Source organism: Saccopteryx leptura, chromosome 3 (assembly GCF_036850995.1).
Source record: "Saccopteryx leptura isolate mSacLep1 chromosome 3, mSacLep1_pri_phased_curated, whole genome shotgun sequence".
NCBI lineage: Eukaryota > Metazoa > Chordata > Mammalia > Chiroptera > Emballonuridae > Saccopteryx > Saccopteryx leptura.
The window spans coordinates 209,656,876-209,684,873 of NC_089505.1; the positions used below are offsets into that span (position 1 = coordinate 209,656,876).

Here is a 27,998-nt window from a genome sequence, read left to right on the forward strand (position 1 = left end):
GAGAGAGAGAGAGAGAGAGCAGGAGCAGGAAGCTTCAACTCCCATATGTGCCTTAGACCAGGCAAGTGCAGGGTATTGAACCGGTGACCTCAGCATTCCAGGTTGATGCTTTATCCACAGGTCAGGCTCATGAAGATAATTTAGTTCATCATCTGCAACATTAGAGACCAGAATCAGAAACAAGAAGTGAAAACTTGAGATGACGTCAGTGTAATGGCGCGGTAGGAAGCAATACCGATAAATCTCCCCCAAAACTCAACAAGATCTTCAACCAGAAACAGAAAAACCTATCCTTGGAGCCTCCAGATGTTTTGCAATACACCCAAAGGTATGGTCGAGCGAAAAATTGGCTAAATATATAATCAAACCCTGAAGGAAATAGGGAGTAAGAAATGCTCCGCTTTCCTTACTAACCTTAACAGGGCGGCTTTCACTGGGAACTGAGAATATAGAAACTGAGGCGGGTAAAGGGGGTGAATAGATCCAGGCCACGGCACAAATGGCCGAACCAGGCTGTAGCACGGAGATCCAAGCCGAGGAAAAACTGTGCCTGTGGCAACCCAGTCAATACAAGCTAAGACTCGCGCCAAACCCAGACAAAGAAAGACAAGTGGGGCAGCCATTTTCCCTGATCTCCTGGTCAGCACGCACAGATAGTGGGCGAGAGATTCCTCCGACTGCCTCAGCAGTGGGCGCTTGTGTTGTCCCACAGAGAGGCAGAGTCAGAGGCCTTTGTGTGGGCTGAAAGTGGAATCTCCGGGCTGCGCCAGCGCCATGAGGGAGCCGTGCACGGGAGGGAGTGAGAGCCAATTCCAACGCTGCATCTTTTCCGTGCGGGAGAGGTTTCACTCAGAGTGTGAGGCGGCTGGCCTGATATCCTGGTTGGTGTGCATGGAGAGTGGGCAAGAGATTCCTCCGAACACCTCAGGAGTGGGAGCCCATGTTATCCCACAGAGAGGCAGAGTCAGAGGCCTTTGTGTGGGCCGAAAGCGGAATCTCGAGCCGCCCAGCGCCCTGAGGGAGCCATGCATAGGGAGGGAGCGAGAGCCAATTCCAACGCTGCAACTTTTCCGTGCGGGAGGGGGTTTCACTCAGAGGGTGAGACTTCTGGCCTGATATCTTGGTCTGCGTGCGCAGAGAGTGAGATAGAGTTTCCTCCAAGCACCCCAGGAGTGGGTGCCCACCCATGTTACCGGACAGAGTGAAAGAGCCAGAGATCTTTGAGTGGGTGGAAGCCCCACCTGATTATGCTAGCAGCTCTGACTGACTGAGCCTTACCCAGAGCCCTGTGCTGAGTGGAACTAGAGTGGGGAGTTGCCATCTCTTTGAGCCTCTTACTCTCCAGGCAGAGGCAGCAGCAACCCCATGGCTGGATTATCAGGCTACTAATTGAGGAAGGAAAGACTAGGAGAGAGGCTCCAGGAACACAGACTATCTCACTGTAGGAGCCTATAAATGCTAATGAGCCTCGACTGCCAACGAGACTGAAGAACAATACATGACATCGCCATAGTGACTTATCAACTGCAAACCTCTACCTGAGCATGCTAAAGGGGCAGAACGCGGGGTACAGAGTCACCGACCAGGAAGAGGGAGAGAAAAGAAAAAGCAAGAAGATAACCTCTCAAAATCAAGAATAATCCGCAGACTTTATAACCTATCCAATTTTATTGTATTTGTTCGTTTCTTTCACTGATCTTCATTCTTGATTTATTTCCTCCTCCAATTTGGTCACTTAACTCTCTATGGGTCTTACTCTCTCCTCTCCTTGAACTACACTACCCATAAATGTTATATTTCCCATTATCTTTTCTTTCTGCTTCCTTTCTCTCTATGAGGGTTGCACTCCAAAACCCTTAACTCTCTCTCTCTCTCTCTCTCCTCTTTTTTCTTTTTTCTTCTTTTAGTGGTTCCCTCTTTTTTTTTTCTCTCTCTTTCTTTTCTCCCTCTATATTAGTTTCTTCCTTTCTCCTTTACGTCTCCTCTCATTCAAACCTCAATAACGAACAAATTATCTTATCTGGGACTCAAACTTATGTTTGTGGATTTTGGGGGGCTTTTACTTCACCTTTTTAACTCACTAGCAGTGCTCCCATCCCAGGCTCTGAATTTAATCTAGTCCTTGTTCCACTAAATATAATAGTAATTTCTTAATTTATCCCCCCATTTTCCTGTTTCCCTCTTATTCCTCTCATCATAACTCTTAGTCAACCAACACCTAAAAGCAAATCATTTTATTCTTTTTTTTTTAATAATTTTATTTTTTAATGGGGCGACATCAATAAATCAGGATACATATATTCAAAGATCAACAAGTCCAGGTTATCTTGTCTTTCAATTATGTTACATACCCATCACCCAAAGTCAGATTGTCCTCTGTCATCTTCTATCTAGTTTTCTTTGTGCCCCTCCACCTCCCCCTTTCCCTCTCCCTTCCCCCCTCCCCCCATAACCACCACACTCTTATCAATGTCTCTTAGTTTCACTTTTATGTCCAACGTACGTATGGAATAATGCAGTTCCTGTTTTTTTTCTGATTTACTTATTTCAATTCGTATAATGTTATCAGGATCCCACCATTTTGCTGTAAATGATCTGATGTCATCATTTCTTATGGCTGAGAAGTATTCCATAGTGTATATGTGCCACATCTTCTTTATCCAGTCATCTATTGACGGGCTTTTTGGTTGTTTCCATGTCCTGGCCACTGTGAACAATGCTGCAATGAACATGGGCCTGCATGTGTCTTTACGTATCAATGTTTCTGAGTTTTGGGGGTATATACCCAGTAGAGGGATTGCTGGGTCATAAGGTAGTTCTATTTGCAGTTTTTTGAGGAACCACCATACTTTCTTCCATAATGGTTGTACTACTTTACATTCCCACAAACAGTGAATGAGGGTTCCTTTTTCTCCACAGCCTCTCCAACATTTGCTATTACCTGTCTTGTTAATAATAGCTAATCTAACAGGTGTGAGGTGGTATCTCATTGCAGTTTTGATTTGCATTTCTCTAATAACTAAAGAAGATGAGTATCTTTTCATATATCTGTTGGCCATTTGTACTTCTTCCTGGGAGAAGTGTCTGTTCATGTCCTCTTTCCATTTTTTATTGGATTGTTTGTTTGTTTGTTGTTGAGTTTTATGAGTTCTTTTTATATTTTGGATATTAGGCCCTTATCTGAGCTGTTGTTTGAAAATATCATTTCCCATTTAGTTGGCTTTCTGTTTATTTTGTTATCAGTTTCTCTTGCTGAGCAAAAACTTCTTAGTCTGATGTAGTCCCATTCATTAATTTTTGCCTTCACTTCTGTTGCCTGTGGAGTCAAATTCATAAAATGCTCTTTAAAACCCAGGTCCCTGAGTTGAGTACCTATGTCTTCTTCTATGTACTTTATTGTTTCAGGCCTTATGTTTAGATCTTTGATCCATTTTGAGTTAATTTTAGTACAGGGGGACAAACTGTAGTCCAGTTTCATTCTTTTGCGTGTGGCTTTCCACTTTTCCCAGCACCATTTATTGAAGAGGCTTTATTTTCTCCATTGTGTGTTGTTGGCTCCTTTATCAAAAATTATTTGACTATATATATGTGGTTTTATTTCTGGACTTTCTATTCTGTTCCATTGGTCTGAGTGTCTATTTTTCTGCCAATACCATGCTGTTTTGATTGTCGTGGCCCTATAATAGAGTTTGAAGTCAGGTATTGAAATGCCCCCAGCTTCATTCTTTTTCTTTAGGATTGCTTTGGCTATTCGGGGTTTTTTATAGTTCCATATAAATCTGATGATTTTTTGCTCTATTTCTTTAAAAAATGTCATTGGAATTTTGATGGGAATTGCATTAAATTTGTATATTGCTTTGGGTAATATTGCTATCTTGATTATATTTATTCTTCCTAACCAAGAACAAGGAATATTCTTCCATCTCATTATATCTTTTTTGATTTCTCTTAACAATGGTTTATAGTTTTCATTATATAAGTCCTTTACATTCTTTGTTATGTTTATTCCTAAGTATTTTATTTTTTTTGTTGCAATTGTGAAGGGGATTATTCTTTTTTTTTTTTTTTTTTTTTCATTTTTTTTTTTTTTTTTTTTTTTTCTGAAGCTGGAAACAGGGAGAGACAGTCAGACAGACTCCCGCATGCGCCCGACCGGGATCCACCCGGCACGCCCACCACGGGGCGGCGCTCTGCCCTCCAGGGGGCGATGCTCTGCCCATCCTGGGCGTCGCCATATTGCGACCAGAGCCACTCTAGCGCCTGGGGCAGAGGCCGAGGAGCCATCCCCAGCGCCTGGGCCATCTTTGCTCCAATGGAGCCTTGGCTGCAGGAGGGGAAGAGAGAGACAGAGAGGAAAGCGCGGCGGAGGGGTGGAGAAGCAAATGGGCGCTTCTCCTGTGTGCCCTGGCCGGGAATCGAACCCGGGTCCTCCGCACGCTAGGCCGACGCTCTACCGCTGAGCCAACCGGCCAGGGCTGTGAAGGGGATTATTCTTTTGAGTTCATTCTCAGTTGTTTTATTGTTGGCATATAGAAAGGCTATTGACTTCTGTATGTAAATTTTGTATCCTGCGACCTTACTGTATTGGCTTATTGTTTCTAGTAATCTTTTTGTGGAGTCCTTCGGGTTTTCGATGTATAGGATCATATCATCTGCAAAAAGTGATACCTTTACTTCTTCTTTTCCGATATGGATGCCTTTTATTTCTTTGTCTTGTCTGATTGCTCTGGCTAGAACCTCTAGTACCACATTAAATAAGAGTGGAGAGAGTGGACAACCCTGTCTTGTTCCTGATTTAAGGGGGAAAGCCTTCAGTTTAGTGCCATTTAATATGATGTTAGCTGATGGGTTATCATATATGGCCCTTATCATGTTGAGATATTTTCCTTCTATACCCATTTTGTTGAGAGTCTTAAACATAAAATTGTGTTGTATTTTATAGAAAACCTGTTCTGCATCTATTGATAAAATCATGTGATTTTTGTTCTTTGTTTTGTTGATATGGTGTATTACGTTAACCGTTTTACGTAGGTTGAACCATCGTTGAGATTCTGGGATGAATCCCACTTGATCATGATGTATTATTGTTTTAATATGTTGTTGTATTCGATATACTAGTCTTTTGTTTAGTATTTTAGCATCTGTATTCATTAGAGATATTGGTCTGCAGTTTTCTTTTTTTGTGCCATCCTTGCCTGGTTTTGGTATGAGGGTTATGTTGGCCTCATAAAATGTATTTGGAAGTATTGCTTCTTCTTCAATTTTTTGGAAGACTTTGAATAGAATAGGAAACAAGTTTTCTTTGAATGTTTGATAAAATTCGCTGGTATAGCCGTTGGGCCTGGACTTTTATTTTTGGGGAGGTTTTTAATGGATTTTTCTATTTCTTCTCTACTAATAGGTCTGTTTAGGCTTTCTGCTTCTTCTTGACTCAGTCTAGAAAGGTTGTATTGTTCTAGGAATTTATCCATTTCTTCTAGATTGTTGAATTTAGTGGCATAAAGTTTTTCATAGTATTCTACAGTAATTCTTTGTATATCTATGGTGTCCATGGTGATTTCTCCTCTTTCATTTTGGATTTTGTTTATATGAGTTCTTTCTCTTTTTTCCTTGGTAAGTCTTGCCAAGGGTTTGTCAATTTTGTTGATCTTTTCAAAGAACCAGCTTCTTGTTCTATTAATTTTTTCTATAGTTTTTCTGTTCTCTAATTCATTTATTTCTGCTCTGATTTTTATTATCTCCTTTCTTTGGCTGGTTTTGGGTTGTCTTTGTTCTTCTTTTTCTAGTTCCTTAAGGTGTGAAGTTAAGCGGTTCACTTGGGCTCTATCTTGTTTGTTCATATATGCCTGAAGTGATATGAACTTCTCTCTTATCACTGCTTTTGCTGCATCCCATAGATTCTGATATGTCGTATTGTCATTTTTATTAGTCTGTATATATCTTTTGATCTCTGCACTTATTTTGTCTTTGACCCATTCATTTTTTAAAAGTATGTTGTTTAGTTTCCACATTTTTGTGGGATTTTTTTCCTCCTTTTTGCAGTTGAATTCTAGTTTCAAAGCTTTATGATCAGAAAATATGCTTGGTACAACTTCGATTTTTCTGAATTTGCTGATGTTGTTTTTGTGGCCCAACAATGGTCAATTCTTGAGAATGATCCATGTACAGTGGAGGAAAATGTATACTCAGTCACTTTGGTATGAAATGTCCTGTAGATATCTATCATATCCAGGTGCTCTAGTGTTTTGTTTAAGGCCACTATATCTTTGTTGATTCTCTGTTTGGATGACCGATCTAGAGCCATCAGGGGTGTATTGAGGTATTTAAGTATGATTGTATTTTTGTCAGGTTTTGTTTTAAGGTCAATAAGTAGCTGTCTTATATATTTTGGTGCTCCTTGGTTTGGTGCATATATATTAAGAATTGTTATGTCTTCTTGATTCAGTGTCCCCTTAGCCATTATGAAATGGCCATTTTTGTCTCTGAGTACTTTTGCTGTCTTGTAATCAGCAATATCTGATATGAGTATCGCTACACCTGCTTTTTTTGGATATTATTTGCTTAGAGTATTGTTTTTCAGCCTTTCACTTTGAATTTGTTTTTATCCTTGTTACTTAGATGAGTTTCCTGTAGGCAGCATACAGTTGGATTTTCTTTTTTAATCCATTCTGCTACTCTGTGTCTTTTTATTGGTGAGTTTAATCCGTTTACATTTAGTGTAATTATTGACACTTGTGAGTTCCCTATTGCCGTTTTATAGATTGCTTTCTGTTAGTTTTGTGTCTTGTTTGATCCTTCTCTTTCATTTTTCTATCTTTTGTTTTTATTTGGTTGTATTCCATACATCTTTCCTCTGTTGCTATCTTTTTTATATCATGTGCTTCTGTGGTGGTTTTTTCAATGGTGGTTACCTTTAAGTAATGAAAAGGGTTCCTACCCTGTTCATTGTAGTGCACTATTTTGTGAGTACTTTTGCACTCCATCGTCCTTTGCTACTGTTAATCTCCATCCTCTCCCCCCATTCTTTTTGTTGTTGTCACAGTTTAAATTTGGTTTTATTGTGTTCTTCTTGGAGCTTTTACTTGTGGCTTTGTTTTTTTTTGTTCTTTGTATCTGATTGGAGAACTCCCTTTAGTAATTCCTGGAGTGGGGGTTTTCTGATGATAAATTCCCTCATCTTTTCTGTATCTGTGAATGTTTTTATTTCTCCTTCATATTTGAAGGATAGCTTTGATGGGTATAGTATTCGTGGCTGAAAGTTCCTCTCTTTCAGGACTTTAAATATTGGGGTCCACTCTCTTCTAGCTTGTAGAGTTTCTGCTGAGAAATCGGATGATAATCTAATGGGCCTTCCTTTATATGTTGTATTCTTCTTTTCCCTGGCTGCCTATAGAATTTTTTCTTTGCCGTTGGTTTGTGCAAATTTCATTATGATGTGCCTTGGAGTAGGTTTGTTGGGGTTGAGAAAACTCGGAGTTCTGTTTGCTTCATGAATTTGAGGCTTTAGTTCTTTCCACAGGCTTGGGAAGTTTTCATCTATTATTTGTTTGAGTATGTTCTCCATTCCATTTTCTCTCTCTTCTCCCTCTGATATACCTATTATTCTTATGTTATTCTTTCTGATGGAGTCAGATAATTCTTGTAAGGCTATCTCATTTTTTTAAATTTTTGAGTCTCTTTCTTCTTCTCTCTGTTGTGCCTCAAGTTGCTTGTCTTCTATTTCACTAATCCTTCCTTCTGTCTGGCCTGTTCTATTAGCTAAGCTTGTTACCTCGTTTTTCAGCTCGTGTATTCAGTTTTTCATCTCTGTTTGATTTGTTTTTATAGTTTCAATTTACTTGGAGATATATTCTTTGTGTTCATTGAGTTGTTTTCTGAGCTCCCTAAATTGCCTTTCTGTGTTTTCTTGTATATCTCTGAGTATTTTTAGGATTTCTATCTTGAATTCTCTCTCACTTAGCTCCAAGGTTTCCAATATATTAAATTTTTTCTCCATAGATTTTTCCTCATCTATCTGTGTTACCTCTCTTTCTTTTGTATCCATGATATTCAATTTTCTCTTTCTTAATAGCATCTGAGGGTCGTTTTGTTGATAGTATTAATGAGATTTAATAAAGAAGAAAAAGTTAAAAAAATAAAAAATTGAAAAAATTTGTGTTTTTTTAAAATTAATAATGAAATAAAGAAAAATAAAATAAAATAAAAATTAAATAAAGGAAATTATTCCCCCCCTCCTTTTTTCCTCTCCTCTCCTCTCCCCTCTTTCTTGAGAAAATCTTGTGGTGAACTGTGAATTATATTGTATTTAATAGAACAAACAATGCCTGTAATGGAGGGCCTGAATTGGGAAAAGTAATAAAAGGGCAAGAAAAATAAATAAATAAATAAAAATAATAAAAAAAATTTAAAAAGGGGGGGTATGGACCTACAGAAAGGAAATAATGAAATAATTTGGATTAAGAATAAAATGATTTGCGTTTAGGTGTTGGTTGACTAAGAGTTATGATGAGAGGAATAAGAGGGAAACAGGAAAATGGGGGACAGATTAAAAAATTACTATTGTATTTAGTGGAACAAGAGCTTGCTAAAATAGAGAGCCAGGGATGGGAGCACTGCTAGTTTTTTAAAAAGGTGAAGTAAAACCCCCCCAATATGCCACAAACATAATTTTGATTCCCAGATAAGATAATTTGTTCGTTATTCAGATTTGAATGGGAGGAGATGTAAAGGAGAAAGGAAGAAACTAATATAGAGGGAGAAAAGAAAGAGAGAGAGAGAGAGAAAAAAAGAGGAAACCACTAAAAGAAGAAAAAAGAAAAAAGAGGGGGGAGAGAGAGAGAGAGAGAGAGAGTTAAGGGTTTTGGAGTGCAAACCTCATAGAGAGAAAGGAAAAGGAAAGAAAAGATATTGGGAGATGTAACACTTATGGGTAGTGTAGTTCAAGGAGAGGAGAGAGTAAGACCGATAGAGAGTTAAGTGACCAAATTGGAGGAGGAAAAAAAAAATCAAGGATGAAGATAAGAGAAACAAATGAACAAACATAATAAAATGGGATAGGTTATAAAGTCTGCGGATTATTCTTGATTTTGAGAGGTTATCTTCTTGCTTTTTCTTTTCTTTCCCTCTTCCTGGTCGGTGACTCTGTACCCCGGGTTCTGCCCCTTTGGCATGCTCAGGTAGAGGTTTGCAGTTGTTAAGTCACTTATGGCGATGTCATGTATTGTGCTTCAGTCTCGTTGGCAGTCAAGGCTCATTAGAATTTATAGGCTCCGACAGTGAGAGAGTCCGTGTTCCTGGAGCCTCTCTCCTAGTCTTTCCTTCCTCAATTAGTAGCCTGATAATCCAGCTATGGGGTTGCTGCTGCCTCTGCCTGGATAGTAAGAGGCTCAAAGAGCTGGCAACTCCCCACTCTATTCCCACTCAGCGCAGGGCTCTGGGTAAGGCTCAGTCAGTCAGAGCTGCTAGCATAATCAGGCGGGGCTTCCACCCACTGAAAACCTCTGGCTCTGCCACTCTGTCCAGTAACACGGGCGGGCACACACTCCCGGGGCGCTTGGAGTAAACTTTCGCTCACTATCTGCGCGCGCAGACCAGGGTGTCAGGCCAGAAGTCTTGCCCTCTGAGTGAAACCCCCCGCCCGCACTGAAAAGTTTCAGTGTTGGAATTGGCTCTCGCTCCGTCCCCGTGTGCGGCTTTTTCAAGGCGCTGGGGCAGCCTGAGATTCCGCTTTCAGCCCACACAAAGGCCTCTGACTCTGCCCCTCTGTGGGATAACACGGGCTCCCACTCCTCAGGTGCTGGGAGGAGTCTCTTGCCCACTCTCCGTTAGTGCAGACCAGGATGTCAGGCCTGAAGTCTCGCCCTCTGAGTGAAACCCCCCGCCTGCACTGAAAAGTTCCAGCATTGGAATTGGCTCTCGCTCCCTTCCTGTGCGCGGCTCCCTCAGGGCGCTGGGGCGGCCCAAGATTCCGCTTTTTGGCCCACACAAAGGCCCCTGACTCTGCCCCTCTGTGGGATAACACGGGCAGGCACTGCTGAGGCACTCGGAGGAATCTTTTGCTCAATATCTGCATGCGCAGACCAGGATATCAGACCAGCGGCCTCACCCTCTGAGTGAAACCCCTGCCGGCACAGAAAAGTTCTAGCGTTGGAATTAGTTCTCGCTCCCTCCCCATGTGCGGCTCTCCCAGGGCCCTGGGGTGGCCCGGAGGCTTTTGGACCACACAAAGGCCTCTTACTCTGCCTCTTTGTGGGGTAACATGGGCGCACTCTCCCGGGGCTTTGGAAGGAATCTCTCGCCCACTATCTGCGCACGCCGACCAGTAGATCGGGTAAACTGGCTGCCCCGCTTGTCTTTCTTTGTCTGGGTTTGGTGCGAGTGTTAGCTGTATTGCCTGGGTTGTCACAGGAACAGTTTTTCCTTGACTTGGATCTCTGTGCCACAGCCTGGTTCGGCCGTTTGTGCCACGACCTGGATCTATTCACCCCCTTTGCCCGCCTTAGTTTCTATATTCTCAGTTTCCAGTGAAAGCTGCCCTGTTTAGGTTAGTGAGGAAGGCGGAGCCTTTCTTACTCCCTATTTCCTTCGGGGTTTGGTTATATATTTAGCCAATTTTTCACTCAAAAATTGGGTGTATACCTTTGGGTGTATTGCGAAGCATCTGGAGGCTCCAAGGATAGGTTTTTCTGTTTCTGGTTGAAGATCTTGTTGAGTTTTGGGGGAGATTTATCGGTATCGCTTCCTACCCTGCCATTACTCTGACGTCATCTCCAAATCATTTTATTCTTGACCCAAATTTTTTTCTTATTTGCTTTTTGTGGGTCTATATCCTCTTTTTTTCTGTTTTTATTTTTTTTTTTGCCCCTTTATTACTTCTCCCTAATTCAGGCCCTCCAGTACAGGCATTGTTCTATTTAGTACAATATAACTCACAGTTCATGACAAGATTTTTCTCAAGAAAGAGGGGAGAGGAGAGGACAGGAAAAAAGGAGGGGGGAATAATTTCCTTTATTTAAAAATTTTTTATTTTATTTTATTTTTCTTTATTTAATTATTTTTTTTAAAAAAAACCCTTTCATTTTTTATTTTTATTTTTTAACTTTTTATTCTTTATTAAATCTTATTAATACTATCAACAAAACCACCCTCAGATGCTATTAAGAAAGAGAAAATTGAATATCATGGATACAAAAGAAAGAGGTAACACAGAGGAGGAAAAATCTATGGAGAAAAAATTTAATATAATGGAAACCTTAGAGTTAAACGACAGAGAATTTAAAATAGAAATCCTAAAAACACTCAGAGATATACAAGAAAACACAGAAAGGCAATTTAGGGAGCTCAGAAAACAACTCAATGAACAAAAGAATATATCTCCAAGTAAATTGAAACTATAAAAACAAATCAAACAGAGATGAAAAACTGAATACATGAGCTGAAAAACGAGGTAACAAGCTTAGCTAATAGAACAGGCCAGACAGAAGGAAGGATTAGTGAAATAGAAGACAAGCAACTTGAGGCACAACAGAGAGAAGAAGAAAGAGACTCAAAAATTTAAGAAAATGAGATAGCCCTACAGGAAATATCTGACTCTATCAAAAAAAATAACATAAGAATAATAGGTATATCAGAGGGAGAAGAGAGAGAAAATGGAATGGAGAACATACTCAAACAAATAATAGATGAGAACTTCCCAAGCCTGTGGAAAGAACTAAAGCCTCAAACTCAAGAAGCAAACAGAACTCCGAGTTTTCTCAAACCCAACAAACCTACTCCAAGGCACATCATAATGAAATTTGCACAAACCAACGGCAAAGAAAAAATTCTATAGGCAGCCAGGGAAAAGAAGAATACAACATATAAAGGAAATCCCATTAGATTATCATCCGATTTCTCAACAGAAACTCTACAAGCTAGAAGAGAGTGGACCCCAATATTTAAAGTCCTGAAAGAGAGGAACTTTCAGCCACGAATACTATACCCATCAAAGCTATCCTTCAAATATGAAGGAGAAATAAAAACATTCACAGATACAGAAAAGATGAGGGAATTTATCATCAGAAAACCCCCACTCCAGGAATTACTAAAGGGGGTTCTCCAATCAGATACAAAGAACAAAAAAAAAAAACAAAGCCACAAGTAAAAGCTCCAAGAAGAACACAATAAAACCAAATTTAAACTGTGACAACAACAAAAAGAAAGGGGGAGGAGAAGATGGAGATTAACAGTAGCAAAGGACAATGGAGTGCAAAACTACTTACAAAATAGTGCACTATAATGAATAGGGTAGGAACCCTTTTCATTACTTAAAGGTAACCACCATTGAAAAAACCACCACAGAAGCACATGATTTAAAAAAGATAGTAACAGAGGAAAGATGTACGGAATACAAACAAATAAAAACAAAAGATAGAAAGATGAAAGAGAAGGATCAAACAAAACACAAAACTAACAGAAAGCAATCTATATATGGCAATAGAGAACTCACAAGTGTCAATAATTACACTAAATGTAAATGGCTTAAACTCACCAATAAAAAGACACAGAGTAGCAGAATGGATTAAAAAAGAAAATCCAACTGTATGCTGCCTACAGGAAACTCAACTCATCTAAGTAACAAGGATAAAAACAAATTCAAAGTGAAAGGCTGAAAAACAATACTCCAAGCAAATAATATCCAAAAAAAGCAGGTGTAGCGATACTCATATCAGATATTGCTGATTACAAGACAGCAAAAGTGCTCAGAGACAAAAATGGCCATTTCATAATGGCTAAGGGGACACTGAATCAAGAAGACATAACAATTCTTAATATATATGCACCAAACCAAGGAGCACCAAAATATATAAGACAGCTACTTATTGACCTTAAAACAAAACCTGACAAAAATACAATTATACTTGGAGACCTCAATACACTGCTGACGACTCTAGATCGATCATCCAAACAGAGAATCAACAAAGATATAGTGGCCTTAAACAAAACACTAGAGCACCTGGGTATGATAGATATCTACAGGACATTTCACCCCAAAGTGACTGAGTATACATTTTTCTCCACTGTACTTGGATCATTCTCAATAATTGACCATATGTAGGGCCACAAAAACAACATCAGCAAATTCAGAAAAATTGGAGTTGTACCAAGCATATTTTCTGATCATAAAGCCTTGAAACTAGAATTCAATTGCAAAAAAGAGGAAAAAAATCCCACAAAAATGTGGAAACTAAACAACATACTTTTAAAAAATGAATGGGTCAAAGACAAAATAAGTGCAGAGATCAAAAGATATATACAGACAAATGAAAATGACAATACGACATATCAGAATCTATGGGATGCAGCAAAAGCAGTGATAAGAGGGAAGTTCATATCACTTCAGGCATATATGAACAAACAAGAGAGAGCCCAAATGAACCGCTTAACTTCACACCTTAAGGAACTAGAAAAAGAAGAACAAAGACAACCCAAAACCAGCCAAAGAAAGGAGATAATAAAAATCAGAGCAGAAATAAATGAAATAGAGAACAGTAAAAGTATAGAAAAAATTAATAGAACAAGAAGCTGGTTCTTTGAAAAGATCAACAAAATTGACAAACCCTTGGCAAGACTTACCAAGGAAAAAAGAGAAAGAACTCATATAAACAAAATCCAAAATGAAAGAGGAGAAATCACTATGGACACCGTAGATATACAAAGAATTACTGTAGAATACTATGAAAAACTTTATGCCACTAAATTCAACAATCTAGAAGAAATGGATAAATTCCTAGAACAATACAACCTTCCTAGACTGAGTCAAGAAGAAGCAGAAAGCCTAAACAGACCTATTAGTAGAGAAGAAATAGAAAAAACCATTAAAAACCTCCCCAAAATATAAAAGTCCATGCCCAGACGGCTATACCAGCGAATTTTATCAAACATTCAAAGAAGACTTGGTTCCTATTCTACTCAAAGTCTTCCAAAAAATTGAAGAAGAAGCAATACTTCCAAACACATTTTATGAGGCCAACATAACCCTCATACCAAAACCAGGCAAGGATGGCACAAAAAAAAAAAAACTGCAGACCAATATCTCTAATGAATACAGATGCTAAAATACTAAACAAAAGACTAGTATATCGAATACAAAAACATATTAAAACAATAATACATCATGATCAAGTGGGATTCATCCCAGAATCTCAACGATGGTTCAACATACGTAAAACGGTTAACGTAATACACCATATCAACAAAACAAAGAACAAAAACCACATGATCCTATCAATAGTCGCAGAAAAGGCTTTCGATAAAAAACAACACAATTTTATGTTTAAGACTCTCAACAAAATGGGTATAGAAGGAAAATATCTCAACATGATAAAGGCCATATATGATAAACCATCAGCTAACATCATAATAAATGGCACTAAACTGAAGGCTTTCCCCCTTAAATTAGGAACCAGACAGGGCTGTCCACTCTCTCCACTCTTATTTAATGTGGTACTAGAGGTTCTAGCCAGAGCAATCAGACAAGACAAAGAAATAAAAGGCATCCATATCGGAAAAGAATAAGTAAAGGTATTACTTTTTGCAGATGATATGATTCTATACATCGAAAACCCCAAAGAATCCACAAAAAGACTACTAGAAACAATAAGCCAATACAGTAAGGTCGCAGGATACAAAATTAACATACAGAAGTCAATAGCCTTTCTATATGCCAACAATCAAACATTTGAGAACGAACTCAAAAGAATAATCCCTTTCACGATTGCAACAACAACAACAAAATACCTAGGAATAAACATAACAAAGAATGTAAAGGACTTATATAATGAAAACTATAAACCATTGTTAAGGGAAATCGAAAAACATATAATGAGATGGAAGAATATTCCTTGTTCTTGGTTAGGAAGAATAAATATAATCAAGATGGCCATATTACCCAAAGCAATATACAAATTTAATGCAATTCCCATCAAAATTCCAATGTCATTTTTTAAAGAAATGGAACAAAAAATTATCATATTTATATGGAATTATAAAAAAACCCGAATAGCCAAAGCAATCCTAAAGAAAAGGAATGAAGCTGGGGGCATTACAATACCTGACTTCAAAGTATATAATAGGGCCACGACAATCAAAATTGGCATGGTATTGGCAGAAAAATAGACACTCAGACCAATGGAACAGAATAGAGTGTCCAGAAATAAAACCACATATATATAGTCAAATAGTTTTTGATAAAGGAGCCAACAACACACAATGGAGAAAAGAAAGCCTCTTCAATGAATGGTGCTGGGAAAAGTGGAAAGCCACATGCAAAAGAATGAAACTGGACTACAGTTTGTCTCCCTGTACTAAAATTAACTAAAAATGGATCAAAGATCTAAACATAAGACCTGAAACAATTAAGTACATAGAAGAAGACATAGGTACTAAATTCATGGACCTGGGTTTTAAAGAGCATTTTATGAATTTGACTCCACAGGCAACAGAAGTGAAGGCAAAAATTAATGAATGGGACTACATCAGACTAAGAAGTTTTTGCTCAGCAAGAGAAACTGATAACAAAATAAAGAGACAGCCAACTAAATGGGAAATGATATTTTCAAACAGCAGCTCAGATAAGGGCCTAATATCCAAAATATACAAAGAACTCATAAAACTCAACAACAAACAAACAAACAATCCAATAAAAAAATGGGAAGAGGACATGAACAGACACTTCTCCCAGGAAGAAATACAAATGGCCAACAGATATATGAAAAGATGCTCATCTTCTTTAGTTATTAGAGAAATGCAAATCAAAACTGCAATGAGATACCACCTCACACCTGTTAGATAGCTATTATTAAGAAGACAGGTAATAGGAAATGTTAAAGAGGCTGTGGAGAAAAAGGAATCCTCATACACTGTTGGTGGGAATGTAAAGTAGTACAACCATTATGGAAGAAAGTATGGTGGTTCCTCAAAAAACTGCAAATAGAACTACCTTATAACCCAGCAATCCCTCTACTGGGTATATACCCCCAAAACTCAGAAACATTGATACGCAAAGACACATGCAGCCCCATGTTCATTGCAGCATTGTTCACAGTGGCCAGGACATGGAAACAACCAAAAAGCCCGTCAATAGATGACTGGATAAAGAAGATGTGGCACATATACACTATGGAATACTACTCAGCCATAAGAAATGATGACATCAGATCATTTACAGCAAAATGGTGGGATCTTGATAACATTATACGAAGTGAAATAAGTAAATCAGAAAAAAACAGGAACTGTATTATTCCATACGTAGGTGGGACATAAAAGTGAGACTAAGAGACATTGATAAGAGTGTGGTGGTTACGGGGGGAAGGGGGAAAGGGAAAGGGAAATGGGGAGGGGGAGGGGCACAAAGAAAACTAGATAGAATGTAACAGAGGACAATCTGACTTTGGGTGATGGGTATGCAACATAATTGAACGAGAAGTTAACCTGGACATGTTATCTTTGAATATATGTATCCTGATTTATTGATGTCACCCCATTAAAAAAATAAAATTATAATAAAAAAAAAGAAGTGCAAACTTTAAGGGAGTGAATTTTGGCTCAATATAAAGAAATAAATTTATGATAAATCTATGTGGCAGAAAAGAAAGAGGCTACTTACCTCAAGTAAGCTCCCTATCACTAGGTTGATATACAAACCAAGGTGAGAAGGCCACTTTGAGATGGTTGGATTTGATGACCTCCAAGGTTGTAACATCTGGTACATGCTTCCTGTGGAGTAATGTTTCTATTAAAGCAGCATCTGAATGGAACCTCTAAGAACGCTATAGGTGGTAATGGAGACCAAGCAATAGCTTAAATCCTTAAGCCTTCACTTGTAAATTTCACAAAGGGTTTAGGTGGGATGGCTCTTCCAATTCAAGTAAACTCTGCGGGCACAAACTACCACAGACATATTATGTCCCACAATGCCAGTCCCTTTTTTCTTTTTAACCTCACAAGGAACTCAGCTCTCATGCATTGTGTGCAAAGGCTTCCAGGGATCTCAGCACTCTACCTTTTGTTAAGATCTTGGCTCCACCTAGTGGTGTGACTTGATGTTTTGCACACAATGGGTGCAGGACTGGGTCTAGAGTGAGTGGCTATAGGTGAGGTTTCTGTCACTTGTTTCTAAGCTCCTTGACTTGACTCCTGACTCCACTTTTTCCCTATTGACTGGGAGTTGGCTGACTTGAGTTGGTGATGATACCAATCCACTTTGCACCATAAAGAGTTCTGGCCTCATGATGGCTATATTAACCTACATTGTATCAGCTAGGAAGCAATATATGGCTTCTCAAACTGTGCATCAAGTAGTCCAAGGGATTTCAAAGAGTCAGTACGGGGAGTAAAGTAAGACTAGCTGAGCTGATAGGGCTCCACCTCTCTCCACCCACCTTCTTATGCCCACCTTCCCATAAACTCTAACACTGTGTCCCTGCTACATTTTCTTTCTTATAGATTTGTATGAAGTTTATAAAAGTAAAGTTTATGTTGTAAAAATATGAAAGATTATAATATCTTCCATTTCCCCTCATTTTAGAGTAAATTAAGACCAATAGTTCCTTGACTTGCCCAAGTTGACAAAGCCAGCTGTTGAACTGTGAATCACACCTGGAGGGGCATGCTGAGCTCTTCCAGGGTGCAGTGTCCACTCAGGGCAGCCAATGGTCAGGCTACAGCCTCGTTCCAGAGATTCCAGCCTTGTTCTTTCTTTACATGTGGATAAATATAATTGTAGTGATCCCAGATGTCATATTGTGCATCGTAGCCTTACTCTAATAAAGGAGTTAGTTTTATAAATAGGGCAACTGACTCCTAGAGAAATCAAATGATTTATCAAAAATACATGATTTGTCCATCAGTGACCAACAAAGAGAAACACCAGCTACTCTCTTCCCTCTTACCCTCCATGCTCAGTTTAGGGTTCTTTTCTTAAGACACTACTATTCCAGGAATGAGTGAATGAATGAACGAATGAACAGTGAACACTTGAAGAAAAGTGAACATTTGGCAATTTGATTCTGTTTCAGTTGAACTAAAAGCACAGACAGCTATTAATCCAACTGTCTTAATTAAATAATTATGTTATTTATTTGGTTGCTTGTCTTCCTACTGGAATGTAAGTGTCTTGAGGGCAGGGACTGTCTGTCTTGTTTATTGTTGCATTTCAAAATCTAGCTCATTGTGGAGCACAAAACATATACTTGATTGTTAATTGAGTAAAAAAAATATTTCTCTGCCAGCAGCCTTGACCCTTAAAAGTACCTAATTATGCCTCTCAGTTATTTATAATCAACATTCCTCTCAGCAGCTAGCTAGACCAAATATAGCTTAGGCTCAAAAGTTTTAAGATGAACTTTTGAGGAGAATGATCACAATGATGACAAGGACAGTAACTTCCATATAAGACAGCTGGCTTCCTGTGCTATTACAAAACAGATGAAGCTAAGGTGTTATCTATCTAATTTTAAATTTTGTATTAGAGTAAAGAATTTAGGAAATGTTGAGGCAGGTATATATAATAGGCTATGTGGGGTTTTGCTTCTCAGCAATAGAGGGCATTATTGTTATTGTTACAGCATAACCGTTTAAGATATGAATGGATAACAGGAAATAGGAAGTAGTTGTTTGAAGCCAGTACTCTACAATTACTTTATTAATTGATGATTGTTAACTCCAATAATGGAATGTTTTTCTATTTAATAATAAACTGTTAACAATTGTCTTTGGATTTGGGTCCTGTTACCCAGGAGGTTCCTAGTCTAAGTACATTGAGCCAAATGTAACACAGATTTCTGGAACGAGTGGCCAAATCTGCAACTCACTTGTCATTAGTCACAGAAAAGCAGGTCTATAGAAGGTGATAACAGTTATTAAAATGAATAATGTAGTGTAAATGTGTATTTGATTTATTCATTTATTGAAAATTAATAGGGAATTAGTAACTGAAAGGGGGTATAGCATACAAAGTTCCTGCCTAGTGAGCGATAATTCTCTGATTACATACGAAATAAGCAGATTTCATGGTTCTCTGGGGGTATTGGGATCACATAGTTCAAGAAGATCACACAGAAATATCTTCTAGCCATCAGTATGACTCCTTAAAAAGAGGTACTATTCTTTCTGTACCATGATCATATGAGGTTAAGAATTTAGAAAGCCATGCCTAAGATTTGCAGAAGGATTTCAGACAAGTAGATTCTCAAATCCAGTATCTACCACTACTTAGATAAATGTAGCCCCTAAATTATCCACAAAGAACTGATAAAATTGTAATATATAGTTTACACACAAGTCAAATATCATTGGGTTGTGGCTCAGCTCGATCTGTGTCAATCTAGCCTACTTTACAATTTAAGCTCCTGATTAAGAAGTCAAGTCACGTACTTTTTTTTTTTTTTCTGAAGCCGGAAACCGGGACAGTCAGACAGACTCCCGCATGCGCCCGACCGGGATCCACCTGGCACGCCCACCAGGGGGCGACGCTCTGCCCACCAGGGGGCGATGCTCTGCCCCTCCGGGTGTCGCTCTGTTGCGACCAGAGCCACTCTAGCGCCTGGGGCAGAGGCCGAGGATCCATCCCCAGCGCCCGGGCCATCTTTGCTCCAGTGGAGCGTCGGCTGCGGGAAGGGAAGAGAGAGACAGAGAGGAAGGAGAGGAGGAGGGGTGGAGAAGCAGATGGGCGCTTCTCCTGTGTGCCCTGGCCGGGAATCGAACCTGGGACTTCTGCACGCCAGGCCGACGCTCCACCACTGAGCCAACCGGCCAGGGCCAAGTCATGTACTTTTAACACATGCTTTTATTAGGATTATGATGCATTGACAACTGTATTCCCTGGATTTTTACTTGGTTTGGTGTTAAATACCACTGAAACAACAGAAAATCTGTACTGGTAAGCTGGGATAGTACCTCATTTTAAATACCAGAGAAAAAACTGTATGATCTCTTTAAGTATTGATGCTTTTTCAAATCAGTTATACTGGACAGAGAAAAAAAGAGAGAGAAGGAGGGATGGTGGGAAGGAGGGAGAGAGAAAGGAAGAGAGAGAGAGAGAGAGAGATCTTCTAATGCTCATGCCAATTCTTAGAGTTATATGTTTCAACGTAACATATTTGTCCCCTTCTTATCAACTTGTCTTAGGCACTTTCTCGTGGGTATTATGAAATCTAGAGCTACACAAATCTTATCCTATTCTGCAGCACACAGAGGAAGGGTCACACGTGGCTGTGCAACATCTAACTGCCTAGTCGCTCCTACAATTAGAGATGAGGCTTCTGGCTAATTTCAAGCTGGTCGTTCTACCTGATTCTTCTTTGGAAACCAGAAGACAAATCAGCCCCATTGCTCACATTGTATCTGGGTCCTCTGACTAAATGTTCCAAAGGCAGACCCCTGTTGGATATGGATTGTTGGCTTGAGTGCCATATTTCCCCATGTATAAGATGTACCATTTTTGGAAAAATTTGGGGTCTAAAAACTGGGTGCATCTTATACAGTGAAATGCCATAGATGGAATGAGGATGAGGCAATATATGAAGACAGTGATTCGTCATCAGACACAGATGAGGACAAGCTAATGGATGGGAGTTTTGACAGTGATGAAGAGTTGTATGAATTTTATGATGAATAAAACTTGAGTTCAATAACTTTATGTAATACTTTTTTCCCCCCAAATTTTGGGCCCCAAAATTAAGGTGCATCTTATACAAGGGAGTGTCTTGTACGTGGAGAAATATGGTAGCTTTAATCAGGATGAGAACTGAACTATCCTCCCCAAGGAGAGCTGAATGCAAGTGCTTGGGGCTGGGAAAAGGTTCTACTTCTACACTGGTGTTGGAAAACCTTGTCTTATGCTATACTCTGCAGAGATATACAGCTTTATGGAAAGATGAGAATGAAAAAGAGAGGCATAATGGTTAAGTGAAAATACAAAAGAGAGAAGTAAGGAGAGAGAGAAAGAGAGACCAAAAATTAGAGTGAGAGACTGGGGACAGTAAAGGGTCATATTTTCCAAGAAACGCAGCTATGTAACCCTAATATAGCCTAGCAATTTGGAGTCACTATATAAACAAGTCTCTATAGTCTCTAAGACCACAGAACTAACTAGCAATGAAATATATCTATCTTTCTTTAATATCATCCATCATAGTACCCAAATATCAATGTCCTTATCTATGAAATAGGAATTATATTGTTTCCCTTGCTGGGATATTAGATGGGTTAAACTATATAATATATGTGAATTGTGAAGTACTCCATATATACTCTACAAGTATTATGTGATCAAACATGACTTCAAAAATATTCTGTTTTTAAGAACTAGATTATGATGTTAAACAAGTTTAAACTTAACTGTGCACTTCAGTAGATGAAAAGTGGCAAGCTGCACATAGAGCTGAGAAATCTTGGTTCTCTGGGGGCATTGGGATCACATAGTTCAAGAAGACCACACAGAAATATCATCCAACCATCACTGTGACTCCTTAAAAAGAGGTACTGTTCTTTCTGTACCATGATCATATGAGGTTAAGAATTTAGAGCAATAGGAACAAACTGTGATCAATCAGCAATGTCTGTAATGGGCATGAGAAGGATGAGAGACAACAGGCATACTTCCTATAGATCAGTGGTCCCCAACTGTTTTTGGGCCATGGACCGGTTTAATGTCAGAAAATATTTTCACGGACTGGCCTTCAGGGTGGGACTGATAAATGTATCACGTGACTGAGACAAGTCACGAGTGAGTATTAGATGGATGTAACAGAGGAAATCTGGTCATTTAAAAAAAATAAAACATCGTCAGACTTAAATATAAATAAAATGGAAATAATGTAAGTTATTTATTCTTTCTCTGTGGACCAGTACCAAATGGCCCACAGACCAGTACCGGTCTGCGGTCCCGGGGTTGGGGACCACTGGTATAGATGACAAAATGGCTAATGTGAAATTCAACCCGTGCTAAAACTGAAATTTCCATTTTATAGTGAACAAGTCTATAATATTATGACATACACACAGGCATGCACACACATATTCTTTTTTTTGTGACAGAGGCAAAGAGAGGGACAGAGAGACAGGAAGGGAGAGAGATGAAAAGCATCAATTTTTTGTTGCAGCACCTTAGTTGTTCATTTATTGCTTTCTCATATGTACCTTGATGGGGGGTTAGGGGGCTACAGCAGAGCCAGTAACCCCTTGCTCAAGCCAACGACCTTGGGCTTAAGCTGGTGAGCCTTGCTCAAACCAAGTGAGCCTGCACTCAAGCTGGAACCTTAGGATTTCGAACCTGGGTCCTCTATGTCCCAGTTCGATGCTCCATCCACTGTGCCACCACCTGGTCAAGCCATATATATATATATATATATATATAAAACTAGTTGTACCTGGCCACGTGTTGCTGTGACTCAGTCTGGTTAAATGGAAAAGAAAGAAAAGAGAAAGCGCACGTTTCTAATATGTTTTTCACAATGCTTGTGGGTATACAATATTTTTTGTTGTTCCATTGTCTGTGCAGATATAGAGATTGTCTGGTTTGCGACTCTAGAACACACAACATACATATAATTGTCCATGTGAGAAGCAATCCATGTCTAGATCTAAACCGCACATTTCTAAAGATTAGCCCTGAGCTTTGTTGATGGTGATTGCAAACGCCAATTGAATTGGGAACTCCAATCTCTTAAATTGAAATGGTATATCCGTTGGAATCATAGGAATGTGAGGAATGAGGACATCTTCACCTTTGAAAGGTCCTGTCAAGATTGTTGCTTCTATGACATTCGTTGCTCGTTAATTTTTTTACTGCAAGTTGCGTGCCGTTGCAAAGCTTTGGCTGGTTGATGTTTTGCAACATGATAATTGGCACGCCAATTTTCAATTGCAGTACATGTGGTGGCATCCCTGGCAGATCAAGTGAATTCAAAAATTCTGTTGGATAATTAACCATTTCATCTGCTTCCACAACAGTGTTGATGGACTTGTATGTGACTGCCTCGCCTTGAATGTTAGACTGAATAATATTGTTAAGTTTGTAGACGTCTTTGTTCTTGGCCACAAGAATAGCTCGTTCACTAAGCCAATCATGATTCTTATAATTGGTTTGAATATTGGGAAATACTTTTTCAACCAATTCTTCTTTTGACGTCACTAAATTGCAGAAGTTATGAGGCAATGAAATTCGTCCTAAGGTCTAATCAACCAGCATCTTTCTGTTCCCAATTTCCAGCAATTGACATGAGAATATCTCAGCTGATTGATCGCTTTGCAGCTAGACATGCATATTTGTAGTTAATTTTAACGTCTTTACATATTGCCACAAAGTAGAGTATTTCAGGCAAGCATTTATTTCATTGCCTGAAATCTCCTGCAAGCAATATTAATGCATTCCCAAATGACCTGATGTTTCTATGCAAATCTTGCAATGATTGATCAAGAGCCTCGAGTGATTTTTTGTGCGCCATTGTGCATTCATCCCAAACAATAAGTTTGCATTTCTGAAATACTTTTCCCATGCCGGATGCTTTGGAAATGTTGCACATGGAAGTTTCAATGAATTGCATGTTTAATGGCAATTTCAAAGCAGAATGAGCTGTTCTTCCACCTGGTAGTAATGTCGCAGCTATTCCGGACAACGCAAGAGCTAAAGCTATGTCATTTTGGGATCGAATTGCTGCCAGAATCAATCTAACTAGGAATGTTTTACCAGTTTCTCCTGGCACATCTAAGAAGAAGATTTCTCCAACCCCATTATTGACAGTTTGCATTATTTGATCATAAATGCCTTTTTGCTCAAGCGTTAGCTTAGGAATATTTGATTGCACATACGACAAAAGATTACCCGTGTTGTAATTTTGTTCACGACGCAATTCTACATTGAACAAAGCAGCAGCAGATTGATTCAGTGAGGGCATTGCCAATTGATTGAGAACTTTGTTCATGATTTCTAAGCACAAATCTTCAATCATTATCAATGCTTTTTTGTAGATTTCTGCTGTGAAATTCATGTTCATATTTGAATTTTCCTTGTGTATTCAATAGAAAATATCTTCAGCCATGTGCGATTTATATTTCTCCCATAACGTTGAAATGGAATCGTAAAATGTTTAGGATAGTGTGTGTTGCTTTTACGTCCAACAGATGGCACTGTTTTTAAAAAAAAGCATGTTTTTACCTGTCGCAAGTGTGACATCTATATAATAGTAGGTATATAAAAGCATAAAAACACGTGCATATTTGAATGCAACACTGTATCAAAATTTCAAAGCAATTGGTGAAGAACTTTCGGAGATTTAAGATTTTGAACAAACATTTACATTTATACACACACACACACTTAATTATTTTTTCAACAGGCCAAAATGTTAAAGATTATGACTATTGCAGATATCTTTCTAAAGGGCTCCTAGAATGAGCATTTCTCTATGAACTGTATATAAAAAGCTGTAAATTCCTTCCCTTCAGTACTGTGTTTATGATGATACATGTCATAATTTAATCATAGTTCAAGCATATATTTGATGATTCTATCTCAACATTAAAATCATTCACATACAAGTCAATGTTTATGAAAGAAAATGTGTTAGACATAATTTTACTTTCTTCACCGTATTTTACTCCTATGAAATACTCCTGATAACTACCTCCTCCTCCCTGCCTTCACAATTTCTCTGCCTCTCTGGAGCAAGTTCTTGTGAGCAAAAAAGGACCCGGAGATCATTCCCATTAGAATGGCAAGTGGTGGCAAACCCCAGATGGGGGCTACCCGGTGGATCTTGTCCAAGATTCATGCAGGAGTCTGTCTCTCTATCTCCCCTCTTCTCACTTAAAAAGCCCTACCCAACTTACAGAACCTTAAGGCCTTCTGGAAAGGGAATTCCAACCATTGAACACAGACAGCCCAGGAGAGGAATTTTCTTGATTCACAGGTGTTGAGTCGACTCTCTGCCTACCACATATTCCACCATCAGTGGCAACGGGACTTGCCAGGAGAGCCAGGAGAGCCTTCTACTGTTGAGTGACATTGCACATTCTTTCCATTGCAGCTCATGAAGACAGGATCGTCTTCTACTTTGCATTTCACCTTTTGTATATTAAACGTTTAGCCTTCTGCCTATGCTATTTCACTACCATCATTATCAAGACTTTTGATAATCCTCCTCCCAGTATCACTGGGAGTATTCATTATGCATCTGTTTTTATTCTGCTTGGCTTGCCACAGTGTGGAGCCAAAGTAGGCTGGAGTTCATGGCTCTCCATGCTGACTGGCTTCCCACTGCACAGCAACAAAGTCATTAAGCATCTATTAGAAATTAATGTAGCCATTGGCAGACTTGGATGGATATGAAGTCCAAAAGATGAACACTGTAATGCAAGGTGAGACAAATGGTGTGGTTAAAAAAAAAATGAGGGCCCTGGCTAGTTGTTTCAGTGGATAAAGCATCAGCTTGGCATGCAGATGTCCCAGGCTCAGTCCCTGACAAGGTATACATGAGAAGCAGCCATCTGCCTGATCTGTGGTGACACAGTGGATAAAGCATCAACCTGGAACGCTGAAGTTGCTGGTCTGAAACCCTGGGCTTGCTGGTCAAGGTGCATATAGGAATTGATGCTTCCTGCTCCTCCTCCTTCTCTCTCTCTCTCTCCTCTCTAAAAAATGAATTAGGGAAAAAAAGAGAAGTGACCATATACTTCTCTTCTCCTCCCTTTCCCCCTACTCTCTCTCTTCTCCTCTTGCAGACAGTGGCTCAACTGGTTAGGCTTTGGCCCCGGGCGCTGAGGACAGCTCGGTTGGTCCGAGCATTGGCCCCAGATGGGGGTTGCCAGGTGGATCTTAGTCAGGGTGCAAGAGGGAGTCTGTCTCTCTATCTCCCCTCCTCTCACTTAAAAAGAAAAAAGAGTACTATACCAAAATCCTACCCAAATAACAGCCTTAAACTCTGAGAAGCTTAAACTCTTAGAACTTGCTTCACCAAAACTATTTATTAATCTCTTGAATTCTCTACCTGTCAGCAAATCTTATTTCCTACTTTCGTATTTCCTACTCTCTGAGCTCATTAAAGGACATGTCTCATGACCTTTGAATCACACTTAACACTTGGGACAGTTTGCAGATCCTTCAATAAACATTTGTTGAATGAGAAAGCAAATCCATTAACATCTGCCAAGAAAAGCACATTGAGCATCTAGGTGCTGTGCAAATCACTGGGCTAGAATGATGAACAAGACTTTTAAGATCTCTGCCCTCAGAAAGCGTACAGTCTAATGGGTAAGGAAGCCCACGAACTCAACAGGCAAATGCTGAAACATGGCGTATACTTTGATGTGTTGAAATGACTGTGGAAAAGAATCAAAGTCATGCAGAAAGCCTGCCAAGTCTCTTGGGCTTCAACATTAAATTTCCCTTACTGAATTTAGAGTAAGAACAACAAATTCAAATGTTTGTGGGAGCCAGGTAGGTAACATCAACAAAAGAACAGAGAGCAGTGGGGACCATATAGACCTGGAGAGTACACACCACCTCCAGGGTGCAGGAGCTCCTCAGCTCCAGTCAGCTGTGGTCATGCAGGCATGAATGCTGGTCCAGTGTTGCCACATCTAATTTTTTCTGAAGAAGCAAGCAATTTGGATTTTCATGTAAAATCTCCTGATTTGTAAATGCTGACAACCAATTTTCTCTTTCAGTGGCTCAGATCTGGCTTGAGAGCTACCAGTTTGCCTCCTGTGCATTGGGGCTTCCAGAGAAGGGGTGCTCCTCAGAAAGACCCCGGGCACCAGGCCCCCTGGTTAAAGCCAGGGCCCGGGCCATCATCTGCCTGCCTCTCAGCTCCCTCTCCCATCTCTATGTCCTCTTCACACCAATTTCAGCAAGTGTCAAGGTTCTTAAACCTGGTGGGGGAAAAGTTGACATCTACAGCCTGCGGGGAAATGGGTTAGCCCTTGAGAAAATCCAGACATCCAGGGCCCCTGGGAGGTGCAGATGTGGGTGGTGGAAGAGACCAATGGGGAATTCTCTTAGGTTTGCATGGTGGACAATGCTCTCCTTTAAAAAACATTAACCCAGGTCAGATTAACAAGTCAACACTGAAACTGTATCCAAGCAAGACTCCCTAATTGTGGGGAGAAAGCAGAGCCGGGGCCTGAGGAAAGAGTCCAGAGGACAAGATGGACTCCAAAGCCTTCCCCCTCTACCCGTTGGCTGGCTCAGGGCATATTTGATAAGGTGAAGGGAAATTGAAAAATTAGAACTGGCAACTTATACAGAGAGGCCCAGTGCAAGGCCGCAGGCCCGAGGCGGGCTAAGAACGTTGAGGAATTGTGGGGGAAAGCGGACTTGGCAGCCTGACTTCCTGTGGCTGTATCCAAGGCTAATTAGTTTGCAGTGTTCTGTGTGTGCCTGAATGGAAATGATCCCAGCACTGAGAGGCACGGGGTGAGGAAATCAAAAACATATGCACCGAGAAGGAAAGGGGAAGGGACGGGTGTGGGGGAGGGCCGAGGGGGGGAGGCCTGTCCTTTCGGCTACATTTTTCTTTTCTTTTTTTTTTTTTCAGGAGAGGGCTCTTATCATTCTGTTTCATGACCAGTAAATCACCACCACAGCCCTGTCTGTCACACCACCCATCTGAGGCAGAACTCATTAAACATCAAAAGACGTTCCATCAGTTCTGCTTAGTTAGAAGTCTGACTTACTAGAGGTCTAACCAGGGAGGAGTTTGCATGTTTTTAATAATAGCTTAAGGAACTTCTTAACACCCCATAAATTACTTAATGCAACAAACTCTTCCTGTAGCCCAGCCAGCATCTGAAAGTTGCCGAACCCAGCCAGACTTACTTACCCCCATGGCAATGGCTTTTTGGTGGTCACATTCCAGAGGGCAGAGTGTTCACTCATGTTTTAATCCGCAATTCTGAGATCATTATTCAAAGTGAGTTGGGTATGGGAATGAGACTGGCTGGGTATGTCTTCCCTGAAC

General features: G+C 39.7%; 1 long non-coding RNA gene across 1 annotated transcript; it reads right to left on the reverse strand.

Annotated features, from left to right (window-relative positions):
• LOC136397791 (uncharacterized) lies at window positions 1-27,998 on the reverse strand. Its single transcript, XR_010749921.1, has 3 exons — window positions 27,861-27,998; window positions 16,646-16,755; window positions 1-152 (listed from the first exon to the last, which is right to left on the reverse strand). It is a non-coding gene; the product is annotated as an uncharacterized lncRNA (long non-coding RNA).